The 23,186-nt window shown below is 41.6% G+C and overlaps 1 protein-coding gene across 9 annotated transcripts in view; it reads right to left on the bottom strand.

Annotated features, from left to right (window-relative positions):
• The window catches only part of LOC123997698 (ras/Rap GTPase-activating protein SynGAP-like), a 122,697-nt gene that overhangs the window by 57,205 nt on the left and 42,306 nt on the right, over positions 1-23,186 (bottom strand). The window contains exon 1 of one of the 9 annotated variants that reach the window (XM_046302182.1): positions 5,894-7,982. The exons of the other annotated variants lie outside the window; for them this stretch is intronic. The gene's annotated coding sequence lies outside the window, so the exon portion shown is untranslated. Of the gene's footprint in view, positions 1-5,893; positions 7,983-23,186 lie in introns of those variants that run through there. 9 annotated transcript variants of the gene reach the window in all.

Genomic DNA, 23,186 nt, shown 5'->3' with positions numbered 1-23,186 from the left:
GGCCCCTTCATTTCAGTCTTTCTTTCCCTCCCTATCCCTTTCTCTGCTACCCTCTTTTGAGATAGATCAATGATAACATCGTCATATTTGAGGCTATAAATATTCTTCCTGTCTCTTATTCTCTCTGTCTCTCCCTCTCTCTCTCTTGTATTCTCTGTCTCTCTCTTTATCCCACCCTCTCTTCGATCTCTCTTTTTCTTTCTCTCCTTCTCGCTCTCCCTGGTTCTGCTATCACGCAGACACACAAATACTCAGGCATACACACACACTCCTCCTCTCTCCCACGCAGCTATTTTACATAATTCAAAAGTGCATTTATCCTCTCCTCTCTCCAGCCTCTCATCGCACTCTCTTTCCTCTCCTCACTCTTCACGTTTTCCCATGGTCCCGTCTTTCCCCTTTACTTAATGTATCTTGTCTCCTCCATCCTTCTATTTCATCCTCCTTTCATTTATCTGAATTCCTTCTCTTTATCTGGTCTCTACATTCCCTCTACTTCTCAAAATGTCAATCTTTTCTCATGACTCTGCTGTCATGCTACTTTCCACTGCCCACGCACTGAGCTGAGCGAGCGCCTTAGGGAAGGATCCTCATTGTGATGATAACCAAGTCAACGAATCACAGAGGGTTATGAAATCCAAAAGGGTGTATGTCCATTATACACAGCGGAAAATCCCAAGACCAATGAACCAACTGCTAGTCCATCATTGTCCTTTGTAAATATGGGTAGCACACAGGATCTTAATTTGATCATTCTTTTGTTTCTGAGAATTTTCCTGCAGAGCAGGACATTTTTACTTGTAGTGTATTTCAGCTTTAAAAAGGCTTCTTACATTTGTAATTTACACTTAAAAATGTCTGACTTGATTTGCCCTAATAATATACAAAAATGTCCATTCGTTATAATCCACATAATAATTCATATTTCCTCTGGCTCCGGAATTGTTTTCCTGCTGTAGCAAACTGGCTCAAATTAAGACCCTACATCTGTATTGAGGTAGTTATCATACTAAGGGACCTGAGTATTTCTGACCACATAACCTAACCAGGAAAACTACAGGCTCTAGTCACCCTGGTGTCATGATATCTTATGACATCGACAAAACGTCATTTTTAGGGACCAGAGTTCTTTTCCTGACCATGTGACCTTTTCCTGGTCAGTTCACATAGTTAGAAAAATGGCAGGACAACAGTCATTATGTATGAACTCCAAATACAGCCCCAGTCAAAATGCAACATAAACTAAGAGGTGCATCATTTCCTCCTGGAACTACTGTTCACGAAACAAATTAGTTTTCCTAGAGCAAGTAGACTGTAGCCATGCCTGAGTAGCTAAATGAAATTCAGCTGGTATCCCTCCTACAGTCCAAAGGTGTGACTGCTCTGTGGCTTTAGCTAGCTAGGCATTTAGATGAGCTGGAAACAGTCAGCAACTTGACATCAGGCTCTCTCCATGAGGGTGAAAACTTTGTCCTTTGTTGCCAATTTAGATTCATAAGATTATCTGAAAATATTGGTCTCATGGAGGATTTCATTGGGCCAAACCTTTGATTTGTTTGGAGATCTACCAAGTTGTTTTCTTCACTCTTTTCAACGCTGAGTCTACTATGTGAAGGAGATTATTCAAAAAGACAGCAAATATAATTCTTATGAATGTGGATTTGGATCGTCCAGATAATCCATCTGTAGATGCTCTACAGACGGTCATACTATCAACAAACTATCTGTTGATAAGCAACAGTTAGGATCAGGTTTAGAATAAGGGTTACGTAATGGTTAAGGTTAGGGCTAGGGTTAGGGTTAGTCGATAGTTAGTTGAAATGTTGCTGATAGCCTGTAGAGCATCTACAGATGGACTATCCAAATAAAGTGTCACCGCTGGTTGTCATGGGTTACCCCTCTTGAAATCTTTGGGTTTTGTGTTCTGATATGATGGGTGAATGAAGCCTTTTGTTCGATCTGAAAGTGCACAGAGCCTTGCAGCGTGACGGTGAGTTTACGGAAACAGGAAATAGTTCAGCAAGGTCGTTCCGTATCTGCTGTTCACCACCATCGGCCTTCACTCAAAGCTCTCAAATCACAGCGTGAAGCCAAACCTGACATTGTGGAAGTGTTTATGCAGTAAAGGTTCCGATGCTTCCGTACTAACAGAACGAACCCTTGAGATTCCCCTAGCATAACGCTTGCTAGGCAACAACAATAATTTGGCAAAGTCTGAGTGTCAGTTGGCTCAGTAAATTAAGAAAGTAATGTACATGTTTGGTAATGATTATGAGCAAAACACTTAAATATACCTGATAGGCTGCAGTTATTCATAAGAGCTTTGTGCATAATAAAACATTATGATAATATTACTAGGATTAATGATCGGTTTCACTACAATATTTTATCGACATTATATTTATTACACCACTTTTTTTCTCATTATGGCAAATTTTGCAATCGCCAGGCAAGGATTTCTGCCCCATTTAAACATAAAGTGTTATTTGCTTTATCTACAAAGAAACAGTATTACAGTGTTGTGATTTTGAGTTGTTGCGGTTTGACCTCCAAAAGTGGATATTTCAAAGCTTTACAAATGCCAACAGTCTTTGTTCCAATTCCTTAGTGGTATGCAAACTTACAAGAAAGGATCTGAGGCCGTGTAGTGCAGTGTAGCGCATACTAATCTCCACTAGTAATGTACTGTAGTGCTATGTCCCAATGTCCATACTAGCGCACTACTTAGCATACTACTTGCCCAATGCATTAGCATGCTTCATTCTAGATGCTATACTTATGTGTAACTGAGCCACAATGTATAACAGACCAGAGACAACATACTATGGGCAACTTTCTGTTCTATCCTGAAAAAGGAAAAACCTGCACTTGTTTTTTTATTTTTTCTCTATTCCTTTTGAACCAGGCACCCACATACTTTTAATTACCACAAACATTTCGTCATACTACAATATTCTGCTCTAGAAATGACATAAGTAGATGTAAATGACAAGTGACCTAACACTGTTGTGTAGGGTTCATGGTACACAAGATCATCTGGGGTCTGGGCTAGCTTGGTATTAGGAAAGTGTAATCCCACGTGTCATAGCAGCAGTATGTCATTTTCGTATGAACTCAAATCAGATGTTATGAAGTAGGAGGGGAGATGGGAATCATGCTATTGAAATAATCCTAAGAGCATCATGTATGTATTATGATGGGTGAGTCAGACACATGTAAAATGTAGTCAAGCGTGATCAAACGTACATCCTTTAGGGTCTGTGCTATCCGGGATCTTTGGGATGTCCCTACACCAGTGAAGTTGACATTTTAAATGACCCATCCTGACCCATACTGTAGTGGGGTGCAGTGCCCGTATAAAAGAAATGGAGCTCACATACTGATAAGCTCAACCACATACCTTTATTCCCAAACATACCTTGACGTTGGAATTTATGAGTGTACGGCTCTATTTCTTTTATACATGTCAAATGTAACCACATATCCTCACTTGTTTAGTCATGTCCATGTGTTACTATAACACTTCATGCTCAGAGTGGGGAGACAAGATGAGTGTGTTAAAGTTGCTTCTAAACACTGATATAGGGTCAGACCTTTTTCATCCCAACATGGTCTCTTCTTATGAAGAGATTCGTAATCTGATCCTAAATCTGTTGTTAGAGCAACTTCTAGCTTAAGTGGAGACAAATGAGAGGTGTGAATTTTGTGACGTTTTGCAGTAGCACCAGTATTATTTGTGTCCTATATGAACTCCTTAATGGTGTTCAGCAATAATCGACCACATTAAATATTGATTTATGATTATGCGTTAAAAAGCCACTGGTAAAAGAGACTCAATAGGTCCATTTCATTCAATTTCTCACCCAATCCCTTTTGATCCAAACCCGGGCTCTTTATGTAGTTTCCATGGCAACATTTTCCAAGTACCTTGCATTTGAGTTACAGACACATAACAAAGCCAGGAAACAGAAAAGACACTTAGGAGCCTATAAACTACATCCTACACATTCACCTTCGCAAACGCTAAGCAACAGAGGGAGGAAACACGCTCCAAATGTGGGGGGGAAATGAAAATCTACAGTCATGCTGATATCATTCGGTTAATGTTCAGGATATCTGGGGTACACCATGTCTAGTACTACCATAACTGAAATGACAGACGAATGCAAAGCAGTAAAAAAACATATAGCCTTAGACTGACTTAAATAGTATAGTAGTATATTAAATAGTACTAGGCATTACATAATGAAGGGAGGGTTAGAGGAATGTAGAGATGGTTTGAATGAGCCTTCTAAAAATAGAGGAGAAAGCAATAGGGTTCTCATTCTTCTGTTACTGCATCTGACTTTAACCCATAGAACCTTTTATACTGAGAACGTGTTCACAGATCCAACAGGATGCACATGACGTGTGTGTTCATCTGCAATTGTGCATGCGTTTGTATACGCCGCCTACAGCCTACATGATGCCAATGATGCACGTGTGCATGTGCCTGTGTGCATACAGCACAGTTTGCACTGGCATGCACATGGATGTGTGAACATGTCAGTTTGCGTTGGCATGTGCTTGTGCATGTGAAATGGTGCACTCTTTTTCCTTCTGAATGTAAATCTGATGTCAAGCCGAAAGCTGAAGATGAAACGTGTGGGTGGCAACAGCTTCGAGCTTAGTCCCTCAGAGAGACAGGATGGGGAGGGAGGGAGAGAGAGAGAGAGCAGAGAGCGAGAGGAAGGAGAGAGGTGGATGTATAGAGTGAGAATGAGTGGGAGGGACAGAGCAAGACAGGAGAGTAAACGCAGGAAAGCAAGAGGTAGAAAGGTAGAAGGAAAACAGCGAAGGAGAGAGAGTGACAGAGCCAGAGAGAGTACAATAGCCAGAGTGATGGAGGCTGGAGAGGGAGTGGGTGTCTGAAATGCTGTGAGCCTTTTTGTATGTTTTCCTTTGTTTTTCATGTAATGCTGGTCTGCAGACCTGTTAGCTTTTGATCCAAGAACTGTAAATCCAAACGTAGGATCGTCTCTCCTGTGTGCAAAATTCACTATACTCCATTGTAGTTCTACGTTGATCTTTCTTGACGTATTTCAAAACACGTAGGTCATGTCTCTACATGTATGACCACGCCTTAGAAGATGTCTGAGCCATAGACATAGAATCTATAGAACTGATATGCTCATTCAAGTCAATGTTCTGTCAAACTGACTTGGCCTTACCCGTTCTAATTCATTATTTCTATGGTATGCGCACTTAGGAGTAATTTCAGAGTTTTAATTGATGAATGATTTAACAGATAAACAATGTCGAGCTTTTAGGCTTGCCACTTAGCGGGCAGCGGCAGCTTCCTTAGTGTAATTTGATGCATGTCAGAAAGGATACGTTGTCATGACAATACAATATTCCTATTTTTCAACTAGATATCCAGAATGAGCATGTTCTACTCTTGGTCTAGCTCTAGCCAATCAGGGCCAATAATGAAGAGGGACGTAGCCTTGTAAGATTTAAAGTTATAGTTGATATCCTATATCCTCAAATCAAAGTTTGCTAGATGTTTTCAGACCTCAAAGTGGTTTGGTTTGAGTTTAGGGTGAACTATCACCATAAACGTGCCCAACTCAAATGTTTCATCTTATATTGGTGCAATATGTTACAATCTTCGTACTATTTGGGAAAGTATAAAAGCGGACCGTAACACATGAACAGTGGACCATGACAACATGCTTTCATGTGTGCACAACAAAACGAGATGCCTGTTTAATCCAAAAGCCTGTTCCTACTGTATAGGACCTGAATAGAATCTGGTGAATGCAACATACTTGGTCATGACCAAGATGAGACACGAAACATCAGATGACAACTTTGGTTCCTACCTAATAAAGAAGACGGCGTTGGTTCCTACCTAAGAAAGATGAGAGGTGTTGTGCTTCGATCCCAGACCTCTAAAGTATCTTCAGATGTCCATCGTCTATTCAGCCCACGATAAGAAAGTGGAGGCAATTCGAAGCAAATAACTTTAGATATCCAACTTTGTCTTGAGTTACCATAGTTTTCCACGGTCTGTGTCTGTTTGATATTGTTGTCGTTGTCACATTCCTTTGGGCCCAAACTTGCTGTAAATCAATGCTCCTCCACTATGCCTTGACATTAGTGTCTATAGATAATTAAATACACTGGTGTCAGTGAGTATCTGCTGACACTGGATGTGATTGTGAATGTGTGTCATGGCATTTGTCTGATAGCCTAAGTGCATTCGTCTGGGTTGCTGTCAAGCAGGTGAGTGCCTCACCCATTGAGTTCAGCATCTGCAGGTCTGAGACTATGAGTTGGCCATACAGATATATTGCTCAGGCAGTGCTTGAGGTCAATTCTCAAGCAAAGAATCCAATTTAAATAACACCAGCAAGCAAAGACGGTAGAATATATTCTAATCAAAAATGAATATACAGCCAAATAACTATCAACAACTTTGTCCACACTTTAAATATTCAACACATAAATACACATATAAATGACTTGATTACCAGACTTTACTATCCAGGCATCTTGAAATAGGAATCTCTAGATCAACTTAATGTTTCACTCATGAAAATAAATGTTTTCTAACTCAGTGAAATAAATATGAGAGGTTTTTGTAAGTACAATTTAGGAGAGGGAAAATGAATAGCCTTACTCGTGGCATTTGTGTATAGGTCAATGAAGGGAGGCAGTAGTTTTCTCATAAGGTGCAGTGTCTAAACTTCAAGCTGTATACTTTTGAAAAGTGCTCATAAATATATTTATGATGACCTTAATGTGCCACATGTAAGCTTACAGAGAATAAGGATGATTTTGTAGGCTACTATTTCCCCACACATAAATAACACCAAAATATTAGCTATCCTAGGCTATACTTGATTGAATTTGTAGACGTCTCTTACAGTAGTATATCCATATGGGAAAATATGAAGAATTAGAAATAGGCTATGTCTCCAAAGTCCGCGACTGTTATAATTCCTCACGGATGTATGGTTCATTCTTCCACCACCTCCCCCCAGCCAAGCTCTCCAGCACCGGCAGCGGCTGTTCCGCGGCGGGCAGTCGCGCTGAGAGCTCCTCTTCCCCGGCCTCTCCCTGTCCCCTCGCACCGTTGCCCTCGCCCCCAATCCCGCGGCCGTTTCCTCGGTAACCTACAGAAGATCTACAGAGGCGAATTTCTCTCATGTTTTGGTTGTAATTGAGCAATGGTTTTTAAGGGTTTTATGCCTTCTATCCACAAAATGATGTTGTCCAGGTGTGGAGGATTGATTTTCTACAAGACCTCAATTTCGATTTCGGAAAAATAAAATAATGATTAAAATAAATAATAATAACACTTTTTGGTTAATGTTTTGTAGTTTTAGTTTTTTACAATAAGCAGATCAACCCATGACATCTGCAGCTGTGTATGTGTGTGAGTGGGGGGGGGGGGTTCGTGAGGTCCGCCTGTCCTGTGTGCCAATTATTGGAAATAGGCTAGTGCGCGTTCGGATGCGCTCCGACAAGTCCTACTCTTATACAAGGGGAAAGATATTCGAAGTCCTCTTTCCGTTGATAGACCGATGCTTTCTTAGTTCCCAAATCGCCAGAGAATATTGAACTAGAAGCAGTTTAGCAGATTCTGTGCCAGCGCCTGGACAGGCTACTCTTGCAAGTACAGGAAGCGCGAATCATTGGTGACCATCAAAACGCAAACGTCATACAAAAATAACGGCGAAACAGCAACACGAAAGTGAACAGTGTCCTACAGCATGGAATAACCGGGTGAATATTTCCAAATTAGCATCCCTTATTCAGTTGCTAGAAATTATAGTCCATCCTCAAGTAATCCGCCTCTCCTTCGATGGAGGTCTTATCCAACCTATGTCGAACGAGACTGTGTCACACAGGTGTATATGGTTGGAGCAGCACTTATGCCTTGCCTTGCTTTGCCTTCACATCTCCCTCTCTCTCGCTCTATCTCAGTTTTGTTAAAGGGAAAGGACAGCGATGTTTTTGAAAGGGTGTGGGAGTCGAGTAATGGAGTGATTGTAAGTACAGTACTAGTATGAGGTGCCCAGAATGTGCTCTCTCTTTTTCTCTCTCCACCCCCTTCATCATTCTCTTCCTGCCCCATCTCACTCACACACACACATCTGGGAGAATGAGAGGTTCAGAGCTAGGGGCAAGTGTGTGGGAGGCATGAGCGTAACAATATGACTATGACACTGAAAGTTGCAACCCGCTCATGCATACAGAAACACACACAGAGACACAAGACAAATCTGGGGTAGGTGTAATGGTTTCAATGCAAATAACATGATCTATCATGGAAAGAAAGGCAATGATAACTGAGTACATCAAAAGTACCCAAACACACCTGTAATGGTGACAAAACGCTATGCCTATCTTCACGTAGACCTACATCAAAGCACAATTTGCGGTACTCTTTAATCACCAACAGCTAAAAAGCCAGCCATTTTTAATTTCAGTCACTTAAGACATCGCCGGTGAAGGCACTTTATAGTCAATTTAAAGCCATCAGTATTTCCAAATGGTTAAAGGGTGACTTGGATCTGTTTCCATGACAACTGTAAGCTTGGACCAACTTTTTAACCCATCGCATTACAGATAGTAAGACACTGAGCGATAAGAATTACAGGGATTGGTTAATTTAAGTATTGCAGAAAACAATTTACTACACCCCCTCCCACACACACACATTTTCTCATCGTTCACCCCCCCCCCCTCGCTCCCTCTCTCTCACTCTCTTGCATTCTCTCTAACGTCTGTGTGTCTGCTCTATAATTATTTCCATGGTTACCATTAGTGATGTGAACCTAAGGCGGATGTACTATTGTAGTAATCTTTCCGTCTCTCTCACCACTGTCATTTACTCTTCCTTTTCACATCTCTTGCTTACTCCATGCAATACAAATGTCCAACCTGTTCCCATAGTTCTCTCCCTGTCTCTCTCCATCAGATAGGATAGAGGGATGGTATGAAACAAGGACAGACTTGAAGCGTGCACAATGCCAGCTTGCTAGGTGGAGTGCCAAGTCTATAGAGTAAACTGGGATGTTGGCAGTGGTGGGCACAGGCACAGGCACGTGGGAAACTGGGAACGTATTGGAGGCACAGACACCGTTTACAGTACAGTACAGACACACGCACACACACACACACGCACGCACGCACGCACACACGCACGCACGCACGCACACACACACACACACACACACACACACACACACACACACACACACACACACACACACACGCAAGCAGGCATATAAACACACACAATTACAGTGCAGTATTCACAACACAAGCCCACGCATTCTCTTGCATGCGAAGATATTTGCATGGATGTTCGCACACCTTCTGTAGATACCCTACGGCCTCACACCCATAACACATACATCGCCTTCCCATTTACAACATCCCATTCACCCACCATATGGTGTGAATACTGTATCTCCCCATCTCCCATCCATTCTTACTCTATAACTTACTGATAGACCAAGTATATGAGCTCCTTTCTAGCTTCACAGAGCGTGGTGGAGCCTTTAGTTGACAGTCAGTCAGAGTGGGAGTGTTGGCCTGACAACACCGGTATTCTGTCTCTGGAAAACCACGTGCCTCCGGAGCTGCAGCACACGGCTGTGTGCAAATATTCAATTAAGAGCCTGACTAGTGCAGCTGGAGAGCCTGGTAACGACACTCTACATGTGAGAACAGAGCCAGAGAGCCGAGTTAGATATAATAGATATACAATACATACCTATAGGGGCATTGAGATAAAGGTGTTAGAGACAGACACAAGAAAAGGGCAACCAGTGAAGAACAAACACAACCCATATTTATTCTTATTTATTTTCCATTTTGTACTTTTACAACACTGTATATATACATAATATGACATTTGTAACGTCTTAATTGTTTTGAAACTTCTGTATGTGTAATGTCTACTGTTGATTTTGATTGTTTATTTTACATTTGTATATTATCTATCTCACTTGCTTTGGCAATGTTAACACATGTTTCCCATGCCAATAAAGCCCCTTGAGTTGAATTGAGAGAGGGGCGGAGAGATAGAGACATAGACATAGGGAGAGAGGGGGGAGAGAGAGAGACATAGACATAGGGAGAGAGGGGGAGAGAGAGACATAGACATAGGGAGAGAGGGGGAGAGAGAGAGACATAGACATGGAGAGATGGAGAGAGAGAGAGATAAACAGACATAGAGAGACAGAGAGAGAGGGGGGTGAGAGAGATAAACAGAGAGATGGAGAGGTAGAGAGAGAGAGAGAGAGAGAGAGAGAGAGGGGCTAGAGCAAGCTATAATACAATATGTACTACATGAAGGAAAGTTGGCCATCATATCGACATGTAATATCCGTTATGACTTCAAGAAGACCACACCGCACTGTCCTTATATTTCTCAGCAATACTCTCCAGTCAATAGCTATTTTTGCCTCTTTTGTGTAAACGGATGTACTGGCATAAATGCTCTTGTATATGACATGAGGACCAAGGTTGTTTTATCTTTGCTTGGTCACTCTTCAACACTGAACTCCCTCCATTTCAACTCCATCCACTTAATTGTGTATGGCAGTAACACCTACTGATTCTTGGCTAACCCATTTGTAGCAACTGGCATGCACCTATTTGAGATGCACAAAGAGGAAATATAGCAAAAGCATACATTTGTATGCAAAAGGAGAGAGTCAGGGTCTATGAAAGCCATAAAGGAGAGAAATGATTGACATCTGCGTTAGCGATATTGGTATAGCATTAACTGTTGGGGTTGTCAGTACATACAGTACTAGTCTGAGTCACGCGGGGGGGGGGGGGGTGTCGGAACATACTAGTCTGAGTTGTGGGGTGTTGCTGTGTAGTAGCAACTGCATGGTGGCATTTATTTCCCATAAGAATATGCTGCTGTACTAAAGCTCTGGAACACATTTCATGTCAGGAGAAGGTGAGGTGTTGATTGTGTGTAAAAAGACAGTGAGACAAAAGACAAAAATAACAGTAGCGAGGCTATAAAAGTAGCGAGGCTACATACAGTAGCGAGGCTATATACAGTAGCGAGGCTATAAAAGTAGCGAGGCTACATACAGTAGCGAGGCTATATACAGTAGCGAGGCTATATACAGTAGCAAGGCTATAAAAGTAGCGAGGCTACATACAGTACCGAGGCTATATACAGTAGCAAGGCTATATACAGTAGCGAGGCTATAAAAGTAGCGAGGCTACATACAGTAGCGAGTCTATATATAGTAGCGAGGCTAGAAAAGTAGCGAGGCTATAAAAGTAGCGAGGCTACATACAGTAGCGAGGCTATATACAGTAGCGAGGCTATATACGGAAGTGAGGCTCTAAAAGTAGCGAGGCTACATACAGTAGCGAGGCTATAAAAGTAGCGAGGCTACATACAGTAGCGAGGGTATATACAGTAGCAAGGCTATAAAAGTAGCGAGGCTACATACAGACACTGGTTAATCGGGCTGATTGAGGTAGGATGTACATATAGATATGGTTAAAGTGACTATGCATATATGATGAACAGAGAGTAGCAGTAGTGTAAAAGAGGGGTTAGCCAATATGCAGGAGCACTCGTTGGTCGGCCCAATTGAGGTAGTATGTACATGAATGTATAGTTAAAGTGACTATGCATATACTGTATGATAAACAGAAAGTAGCAGCAGCGTAAAAGAGGGGTTGGGGGGGCACACAATGCAAATAGTCCGGGTAGCCATTTGATTACCTGTTCAGGAGTCTTATGGCTTGGGGGTAAAAACTGTTGAGAAGCCTTTTTGTCCTAGACTTGGCACTCCGGTACCGCTTGCCATGCGGTAGTAGAGAGAACTGTCTATGACTGGGGTGGGTCTTTGACACATTTCTAGGACCTTCCTCTGACACAGCATGGTGTAGAGGTCCTGGATGGCAGGCACCTTAGCCCCAGTGATGTATTGGGCCATATGCACTACCCTCTGTTGTGCCTTGCGGTTGGAGGCCGAGCAATTGCCGTATCAGGCAGTGATGCAACCAGTCAGGATGCTCTCGATGTTGCAGCTGTAGAACCTTTTGAGGATCTCAGTACCCATGCAGTGGGGAATGCAGCCCCCGTTAGGAGCAACTTGGATTTACAGGCATAATGGAATGAGATATTGGACAGACAACTTATGGAACTCAGTCGTTTTCAGAACGATTCATGTGGGATAATGAAGAAGGCCGCAACTGCCTGCCTGCCCCGATCGATCTCATTTGGTCAAATGACAGTGATACAGCCTCCCAGTACCCATTATGACATTTATGTGGAAGATGCAGCAATAACTACTCTTTTGGTACAGCAGCTTAGACGAAAGGTACAATCATGCTGGCAATTTAAAACATTTTTTTTGTAGTAGCCTTTTCGCCAATAATACATTTACATATTTACATTTAAGTCATTTAGCAGACGCTCTTATCCAGAGCGACTTACAAATTGGTGCATTCACCTTATGACATCCAGTGGAACAACCACTTTACAATAGTGCATCTAAATATTTTAAGGGGGGGGAGGGGGGTGAGAAGGATTACTTTATCCTATCCTAGGTATTCCTTAAAGAGGTGGGGTTTCAGGTGTCTCCGGAAGGTGGTGATTGACTCCGCTGTCCTGGCGTCGTGAGGGAGTTTGTTCCACCATTGGGGAGCCAGAGCAGCGAACAGTTTTGACTGAGCTGAGCGGGAACTGTACTTCCTCAGTGGTAGGGAGGCGAGCAGGCCAGAGGTGGATGAACGCAGTGCCCTTATTTGGGTGTAGGGCCTGATCAGAGCCTGGAGGTACTGAGGTGCCATTCCCCTCACAGCTCCGTAGGCAAGCACCATGGTCTTGTAGCGGATGCGAGCTTCAACTGGAAGCCAGTGGAGAGAGCGGAGGAGCGGGGTGACGTGAGAGAACTTGGGAAGGTTGAACACTAGACGGGCTGCGGCGTTCTGGATGAGTTGTAGGGGTTTAATGGCACAGGCAGGGAGCCCAGCCAACAGCGAGTTGCAGTAATCCAGACAATACGATAGGTGCACTTGATTCATCTGCCCTGCGTGCCGGGTAGGCGAAGTGTTCCCATTTTTAACCATTTTATTTGTCTGAAGATACAAACTCGGCGGGCCAAGAGAGCTAAATCAGGTGCACCTGTAGGCATTCCGTTGGCCAATTGGATAGCTTAGATCAGGGGTTTTCAAACTTTTGGGGGCCGGGGACACCTTTTGTGATAGCAAATTCATTAAGGAACCCTTCATTATTATTATACCTTTATTTCAACAAGGAACACAGACTGAGACCAAGGTCTCTTTTACAGCTGGGCCCTGCATATACATGTTTACACATACAGTTTATGTACAATGATTAAGAAACGAGACAAGACAAACAAAATAATCACAGATAATACAAAAAAATACAGCATCAGATTACATTTACACATAGGTTATTCTACTAACAGCACAATAACTTGCATTACCCGACACAGTTACAAGCAATACAAAAATACAAAATGGGCAACAGGGGGACAAGAGTCTCAAGTTTAAGTTTAGTCTGCAGGCTATTCCATAGTCAGAACACAACTCCAGTGAGATAGTAAAGCTTATTGTATGCTATTCTTATGACTTTGGCTGTGCATGGCTGGACGAACCAAGTCTCGAGCCCTGGGAAGGAATGTTTTAAAGGCCCGTCTCTTGGCATCGGAGAGAACACCTTGCAGCTTTAAAGCTCCTTTCCTGCAATCCTACACATTTTATAATGAGGCAGAGAGAAAATGGGGCAGTTTTAAAGCTTAAATTACAGTGCATTTATGTTGTTGTTTAAAAAAAAATTTTATTGTGGGGGAGAATACAATTAGCGGAGAATAGGCTTATTGTGGATACCAATATTCCTGTAAACCTACCAGGCCTATGTTGGCCAAGGTTAAGAACATACATTGTAGATTCATAATATTACATTGTATATTATTTTTGAGAACCCCTGGCTTAGGTCACCATGTCTACAGCAGCGTCGACGAGCATACAGCGAAAAACAATTAATTCAACCTCATTTACTGCCTTTAAATAAACATAGCTGGAATATGGCTGACTTGCTTAAAGAAATGTGGTTTCTACTGACAATTTAGATGTACAAGCCATAGCATAAGGGAACGATGAGCGAATAAGAGGCAATCCGTAATTTTGATTAAGACATGATTAAGCCATCTAAGATGGACGTTGTCAATATAACTTTTGAAATGTACAGCGACAGAATTCAGAACATGGTCCATTCTTACAGTATTCTCCCTCTACACCAAGTTAGAACCAAATGATAAATAAAGGGGGCATACTGTATAAGAAGACAATGAAAGCTCTTACAATATTTGAAAGGGACCAAATTATTAAGGTGATGCACATGGGTTTCTAACAGTTTACTACACAACATACACTTACTATTACTTTCTTAGCTGCAGTATACATACAGTGGGGCAAAAAAGTATTTAGTCAGCCACCAATTGTGCAAGTTCTCCCACTTAAAAAGATGAGAGAGGCCTGTAATTTTCATCATTGGTACACTTCAACTATGACAGACAAAATGAAAAACAAAATCCAGAAAATCACCTTGCATATTACATAATTTATGCAGCAGCATACAAAACATTCTAGGACTCACCATTGTGTTGTGCTCACTTGAACAGGAAGGTGGCGCAGCGGTCCTTATTGTGGGCAAATTTTGTCATGAAACTTTGTCATCAAAGTCTTTCATTCTCTAGATGTACGGTGCTTTCAGGACAACTGGGAACTCGGGGGGAAAAAAACAGATCGAATCATGACATCTTCAGGTCGGAGCTCTAGAAAGAGGCATGAGTTCCTGACTTGGAATTTCGTATTGGATGACCGTTCAAAACGTATTTTCCCAGTCGGAGCTCATTTTCTCAGAGTTCCCAGTTGCCAAGAACACACTGAAGTCTGAGATTTCCCAGTTCTGCTCTTCTAGTTGTTTTGAACGTAGCAGAAGTCATGCTGGATTGACAGCATGGCTAATGTATTCAACCTTTTCTGGCCCATGGTGTTGCGTGTGAATGTTTATCCTTTTAAGCTTTGAAAAGAGACCCTTAAACCCAGACTTGGACCACATACCCTCTCCACCGAATAGCATGCAGGGGAAGCAAAATTGTGATTGCTTTGCAATGCTTGCAGTTAGCCACTGATTCCTTCCAATCCACTCATTGTTGTTGTGTAATGTTTATGTCCAATGGCCGATGAGCACCGATACATTTTATCTATCATTTCTCTTCATATGACAAGGATTGAAAAGGATTTGCCAGTAGATTGTTGATGTGATTCATGATAATGACTGTTTTCTCTAACTTGCTAGTTAAGAATTTGAAAGTATGATGTTGACATGATCAGTCCAATCAAAGCTACGGTAGATATAACGTGATTTGATGTCATTTTATCTGTGACCTTGAGCCTTCCTTGATGGGCACTTCTAATGTAAATATATGGCAGCACCCAAGGGGGTTTGAACGTTCTAGCTCTCCCTGTAGATTTTGAGATGACGTAGTGTCCCCATGAGTGACAGAACACTGAGCCAATCACGGAGCAACATAAGAAGATTAACAAACCCTATGCTCTGTATTTTCTGCTGGCTGCCCCTCCACAGAAAGCACTGAGCTAGGCTGAAACACTTGCATTTTGGAGCTGCCTTACTCAAGAAAGCAAAAGAGAGACCATGTCTGCATGCAACTTTATCAACTCAATACATTTTTGTTTTACATTGTTTGCAAACTGATATGTGACACATTAATGCCAGAATAACAAGCAAAACAGGCAACAACAAAAAATGTTTCTTTTTAACTAAACAGGTGGGTCTCAAAACAGGCTCTGACCTAGCTTGAGACTCGCCACTGACCTAGCTTGAGGGCCTACAGTACATGGAAAAAAATCAGACCTCTCTTACTGTATATGAAAATAGCCACATTTTTTCCCAGTCAATGTAAATAGCCTATCATTTTTAGGAAGTTACTTTCATTGTAAATATAACTTTGCCCTGTACTTATTTTCCCATTCACTGGCCCTATAGGCTACAGATAATTTAATTGACATCACACAAAAGGCTACATCGTAGGCACACTTGATCTCCTGTGCCCAGCAGACAATTGCACTCAGCTTGCATTTTGACTCAGAACGTGATCTCAATAAAGAAAAGGTTGGTGACCACTGTTCTAGTCTATAACCCAGTAAACAGGAGATGACCTGAGGACATTTGGTGGCATTCCCATTAGGTCCCTAAATGGTCTCAGTGTGATGTTATCCCATTGACTTTCTTAGAACGTTGCGTAATGGTCCCAAAGAAAAATTATTTGGGTTACTTCCGTCTAGCTCCTTCTACATTCCCAGGACGTAACTGAAGACCATGTCAGGACCTTTCTCGGACGTTCCCATGACTTTCATTAGGACGTTGTGCAATGGTCCCAATGGAACGTTCTCTGGGGGCCTTTTTATAGTACCAGGTTTGACCCCTGAAGGTTCCACTGAACGTTCTTGGTATGTTGTGTCATGGTCCCCTGGAGGATTTGTGTAGTTCCTCGTTGGACCCGGGGACATCTCCAAAGACATTTTTTAAATGTTCTTGGGATGTTGTGTCATGGTCTCCTGGAGGTCTTAAGGAACATTATGAATTTAAGAAAATGCATAAAAAAACAGAGTGGCATATTTTGAGCTTAAATATAAGTGCTTTGAGTGTTGACAGTAATCACAGTAATTCTGCCAAAAAGTTGTATTTTGAAAAACAGCTCAACGGGTCATTTTTAAGAGTAATTTGGAAACTGCAGAATCAACACGTCTTACCTGCTTGTGACTCTGTAGGATAATTTTAAAAAGTCACAAGGAGTCGCTAGAGAACTATGAGCCAAGTAAAACCCTCCCCTAACCCGGGCGACGCTGGGCCAATTGTGCACCGTCCTATGGGACTCTCGGCCAGTTGTGGCACAGCCCGGAAATGAACCCGGGTATGTAGTAACGCTTCTAGCACTGCAATGCAGTGCCTTAGAATTCTGTGCCACTCGGTAGACCCCATAATTACATGTTTTACCATTAAATTAGACCCGCTACCGGAATAGTGACATCCATGATGTTCTGGGTCAATTTGACCCGCAACTTGACCCACGCAATTTGACCTTGACCTTGGTCTATACAGTGCCTTCGGAAAGTATTCAGACCCCTTGACTTTTTCCAAATTTTGTTAGGTTACAGCCTTATTCTAAAATTCTAAAATGTATTAAATTGTTTGTTTCCCTCATCAATCTAAACCCAATACGTCATATTGACAAAGTGAAAACGGATTAAAAAAAACATTTTAGCAAATGTCTTAAAAATAAAAAACAGATATCACATTCACATTATTCAGACCCTTTACTCAGTACTTTGTTTACGCACCTTTGGCAGTGATTACAACCTCAAGTCTTCTTGGGTATGACGCTACAAGCTTGGCACACCTGTATTTGGGGAGTTTCTCCCATTCTTCTCGGCAGATCATCTCAAGCTCTGTCAGCTAATTTCAGGTCTCTCCAATGATATTTGATCTGGTTCAAGTCCAGGTTCTGGCTGGGCCACTCAAGGACATTCAAAGACTTGTGGGGAAGTCACTCCTGCGTTGTCTTGAGGTCCTGAGCACTCTGGAGCAGGTTTTCATCAAGGATCTCTCTGTACTTTGCCTCGATCCTGACTAGTCTCCCAATCCCTGTCACTGAAAAACATCCCCACAGCATAATGCTGCCACCACCATGCTTCACCATAGGGATGGTGCCAGGTTTCCTCCAGATGTGACGCTTTGCATTCAGGCCAAATAGTTTAATCTTGGTTTCATCAGACCAGAGAATCTTGTTTCTCATGGTCTGAGAGTCTTTACACGGAACCCAAACCAGCTGCACGCTTTCGCCATCGTGCACTATCGTGCATAAATGTATTTAGTCCCCCTACACCAAACGCGATCACGACACTCAGGTTGAAATATCAAAACAAACTCTGAATAAATTAGCTAAATTTGGGGACAGGTCGAAAACCATTAAACATGTATGGCAATTTAGCTAGTTAGCTTGCACTTGCTAGCTAATTTGTACTATTTAGCTAGCTTGCTGTTGCTAGCTAATTTGTCCTGGAATATAAACATTGAGTTGTTATTTTACATGAAATGCACAAGGACCTCTACTCCGCCAATTAATCCACACATAAAAAGGCCAACCGAATAGTTTGTAGTCATCTCTCCTCCTTCCAGGCTTTTTCATCTTTGAACTTATATGGTGATTGGCATCTAAACTTTCATAGTATGACCACAACTACTGGCAAAACAGTTCGTCTTTCAATCACCCACGTGGGTATAACCAATGAGGAGATGGCACATGGGAACCTGTTTCTATAAACCAATGAGGAGATGGGAGAGGCAGGACTTTCAGCACGATCTGCGTCAGAAATAGAAAGGAGTTCTATTTTAGCCCTTGGCATCGCATACGCTCGTTGGCACGTGCGAGCAGTGTGGGTGTAATAATTGAATAACAAGGATTTCTACATTTATTTTGTGACGCTCGTGCACGCGACGTGACCGGTCTGGTCAGCATGCTAGGTGCCTTATGGCAAACTTCAAGCAGGCTGTCATGTGCCTTTTACTGAGGAGGGGCTTCTGTCTTGCCACTCTACCATAAAAGCCTGATTTGTGGAGTGCTGCAGAGATGGTTGTCCTTCTGGAAGGTTCTCCCATCTCCACAGAGGAACTCCAGAGCTCTGTGAGATTGACAGTCGGGTTCTTGGTCACCTCCCTGACCAAGGCACCTCTCCCCAGATTGCTCAGTTTGGACGGGCGGCCAGCTCTAGGAAGAGTCTTGGTAGGTCCAAACTTTTAAGAATGTTGGAGGTCACTGTGTACTTGGGGACCTTCAATGCTACAGAAATGTTTTGGTACCCTTCCCCAGATCTGTGCATCGACTCAATTCTATCTCGGAGGTCTACGGACAATTCCTTCGACCTCATGGCTTGATTTTTGCTCTGACATGCACTGTCAACTGTGGAACCTTATATAGATGGGTGTGTGCCTTTCCAAATCATGTCCAATCAATTGAATTTACCACAGGTGGTCTCCAATCAAGTTGTAGAAACATCTCAAGGATGATCAATGGAAACAGGATGCACCTGAGCTCAATTTTGAGTCTGATAGCAAAGGGTCTGAATACTTGTGTATTTGCTGCAATGTGTGCCGATGCCCAGCTATTTAAAGGGACAGGTGGCTATTTGAGACAGAGTTTAAATTGAAGTTGAAGAAAGTTGCAGTAAATCCCTGACCCTACTCTCAGGGCAGAGAGATATTTTGCAGAGGGAAGTATTTTAAGACTACAGCCAACCAATGTATGAAAGCTGACATACACACACTGAGGAAGGGAAACCAGCCTACACAAGAGATCCATGGACAACTGCCAGTCAAACCAGGAGCTGTGCTGCTACTGCTGTTATTATTGTTGTTGCTCTATTTCATCCTCAGGATATATCACAGGATATGTGAGCACTTACATAATGTCGACATTTACATAGCTGCTCTGCATAAAAAGCTATTCACTAATTTAGGCATGGTATTTTCAATGGTGCTTCACTCCATTTCTTAACATGTCATTTCTGGTACCTCGTAATTGATCAATTGATCAGTAATCATTTATTAAAGGGTGATTTATTTTGGTCAAAATTTCAATTACAAAGAGGATTCTAAAAGACTCGTCCTGAAAAATGTATTGTAGCTAAGATGTTGATTATAAAAACGTTATCTTTAAATCACATTTGCCTAATTTTTCAATAATATACAGCCCCAAGGAATACATATTTACTGTGTAGTGGCACTCTCTACACTGCTGGTTGTTACGCTTATTGAAGAGAAGGTTGCACAATATATTTTCACAAATCTAACAATGTAGATTGATATTCCATCTTTTACAAAAGTTCATACAATTTTTTTTATACACATACACATATTTTCGCAATTTGAATTACATTTATCGGAAACTCCTTTACCAACAAAACATTACGGTGGTGGCGGCAGTACACACTGAACTGCCTGATCTTTTTTGCAGGATATCATGGTAGTCAATGTTTGTTTTAGCCATTATACCTGGGTTTACTGCTGCTAGTTGTAGCACTCAGGTTAGCATGTCATTAGCTATAGCTTCAATCTGCCAACAACAGAGTCTTTGCCAGTTCGGGTATAGTTCAATGTCTATTATGATGGTGTCGTGGAAATTTCCACTATTTACCAAATCATGGGAGCAAACCACACACACAAGTCAGAGTTAGTTATAAAAGTCCATCTTTAATTATATGAGCTCTATCACAATCCTGTGACTCTCAGATAAATTCAGTGTCTCTCAGTGAATTCTCTGAGAGCCCCCTTTCAATGCAACTGAGTTCCTTTAATAGCAAAGAACACACAGTATTATACAAAAATACAATTCTGATGAGAAGTAACTTACACACATTTGATGAATAAAACATCTTACATATGTTACCAACAAATTCTGAATCTTCCACAACATTGGTTAAGGTTTATCTTGATTTTGTGTAGCAGATTTTGTGTAGCAGATTTTGTGTATCAGCGAGAAATGCTGATGTGCTGAACTTCTAATAAGTGATGTGTTTCAAGACTGCTAGTGGTTAGCTAGTAGGGGTAAGCCAGGGGTGGAAAAGGGGCTATGCAAAAGGCCAGCGAGCCGTATTAGTGTTTTTTATTTAATGAGCTGAATAAGAGATTTTTTAAATCACAGGATATGGTCAGATGATAAATAGGCTTTATTCAGACTGCCAAAATACATATTTTTAACAAAAGTAGGCCTGATGTGGGTATTCACCATCTTATGTGGGCAGTGATTTGACTCCTACTGTAGTGCTCCTCTTCAAGTCACATTTCCGAATGCTTTTCCGACCTGACTTCGGTCAAATTCGGTTAAAATATATAATTTCTCCCAAAATACAAATGTAAAGTGATATAAAATAGGGTATAAAATAAACTTGATTCTACAATCTTCCCTTTAAGTGAAATATAATTTGACTACTTGTTCCACATGAAGTAGCTTTACATCATTTCGAAAGAATTGTGGGAACAGTGATGTAAAATGTTGCCAGAAAACAGTATTGATTCTAGCTTAGTGGGCATACAATTCCATGAACTATCTCTCTCTCTCTCTCTCTCTCTCTCTCTCTCTCTCTCTCTCTCTCTCTCTCTCTCTCTCTCTCTCTCTCTCTCACTCTCTCTCTCTCTCTCTCTCTGTCTCTCTCTCCCTCTTTCTCTCTTTCTGCCCCTTTCCCCAGTGAATGTTCCCCTGCTCATGTCCATGAACCATCTCTCTCTCTCTCTCTCTCTCTCTCTCTCTCTCTCTCTCTCTCTCTCTCTCTCTCTCTCTCTCTCTCTCTCTCTCTCTCTCTCTCTCTCTCTCTCTGCCCCTTTCCCCAATGAATGTTCCCTTGCTCATGTCCACGAACCGTGAAACAAAGCTACAGTAGCGCTCCATTTGTATTCATTCGGAGTTCCAACATTAAGACAGCAAGATGACTCAGCAAATCTCTCCAAAGACAAGCGGCAGCTTTGGGGGTGGATTTGCAGTTCCCTCAGTGACAGACTCACAGGCTACCTGTCATCCTGCACTGTTAACTTTATATAGTACTAATAGTCTCACTAAAACAAACAATACTGTTGTTGATACTGCTACAGTACTATGTATGCTTCCTGCTGCAATTAAAACATATTGAAGTGTCCTTTGGTATTCCCATGTGGTAGCAAACAGAGAATAGCATAATTGGGGTTGGCTAATGGGATCATATTGTGTAATGTTGCAGTAGATTTTTGGTGTCAACGGAGGCTGAATTGCTCAAAACAAAGATATATCTGAGTAACAGACTCACTAGTCTAATATATACAAACTACGGACATGCATGGTAACTGTACTAAGGTTGTTGATGGGTTGTCAGGTTAGCGGTGGCTGCTGGAGTTTGCTGCAAACATGAATCACTTCTGAGTTCCACTCTTAACCTGACAGTTGTTTTGTCCCTGGTGGAATCTCAAAGACATTGCATGTTGTTTTAATGAGTTAAAAGGCTGGGGGAAATCCATAATTTATACTGTTTATTATTATTAATTTCCTTAAAGTTATTGGAGGAGAAATTAGTTCAGTTATACACGCTAGTGTTGTACCTTTAAGATGGGATGTGGAACAACTCCTATAAATAAAATATAAAAATGACAATGTTGTCCCAGTAGACAGAAAACACAAGTTTATAATGGAGGAAAATACGAACAACACGTTGTGTTTTTTTACATTGAATTTCCATTCAGCCAAAGGCTATCAATCAGATAAGCAGTTAGCTAGCTACATTATGTTTGTGATTTAGCCTGAGGTTAATTCATTCACATAACATGGATTCCTCTCAATGACTGAGCAGCCGTGGTGAAAGTCAATTTCAAAATGTAACACATAACATCGAAGGCCAACTTCATTCATGCAGATAATCACATCCAATTTTGAGGAGGTTAATAAGAGAGAGAGGAAACAATACATTTTCCTTCTATTAGCACAGAATGTACTCTTTGAATAAAGATTTTAAATGATTATTTCTCTCATTATATTACATAATCAAGTCCCTTTTGCTGACCTTGCTCTATCAAATCAAACTTTATTTGTCACACGCGCCGAATATAACAAGTGTAGACCTTACAATGAAATGCTTACTTTACAAGCCCTTAACCAACAGTGCAGTTCAAGAAGAGTTAAGAAAATATTTACCAAATAAACTAAAGTAAAAAATAATAAGTAACGATAACAATAACGAGGCTATATACAGGGGGTACCGGTACCGAGTCAGTGTGCGGGGATAGAGGTTAGTTGAGGTCATTTGTACATGTAGGTAGGGATGAAGTGACTATGTATAGATAATAAACAGCGAGTAGCAGCAGTGGACAAAACAAATGGAGGGGGGGGGGTCAATGTAAATTGTCCGGCAGCCATTTGATTAATTGTTCAGCAGTCTTATGGCTTGTGGTAGAAGCTGTTAAGGAGCATTTTGGCCTTAGACTTGGTGCCTCGGTACCGCTTGCCGTGCCGTAGCAGTGAAAACAATCTATGACTTGGGTGACTGGAGTCTGACCATTTTTTGGGCCTTCCTCT

This window comes from Oncorhynchus gorbuscha, linkage group LG15, assembly GCF_021184085.1.
Source record: "Oncorhynchus gorbuscha isolate QuinsamMale2020 ecotype Even-year linkage group LG15, OgorEven_v1.0, whole genome shotgun sequence".
In the NCBI taxonomy this organism is placed as follows: Eukaryota; Metazoa; Chordata; class Actinopteri; order Salmoniformes; family Salmonidae; genus Oncorhynchus; species Oncorhynchus gorbuscha.
The sequence above is the reverse complement of the archived record's forward strand: the minus strand, read 5'-3'. Positions and strand labels throughout refer to the sequence as shown.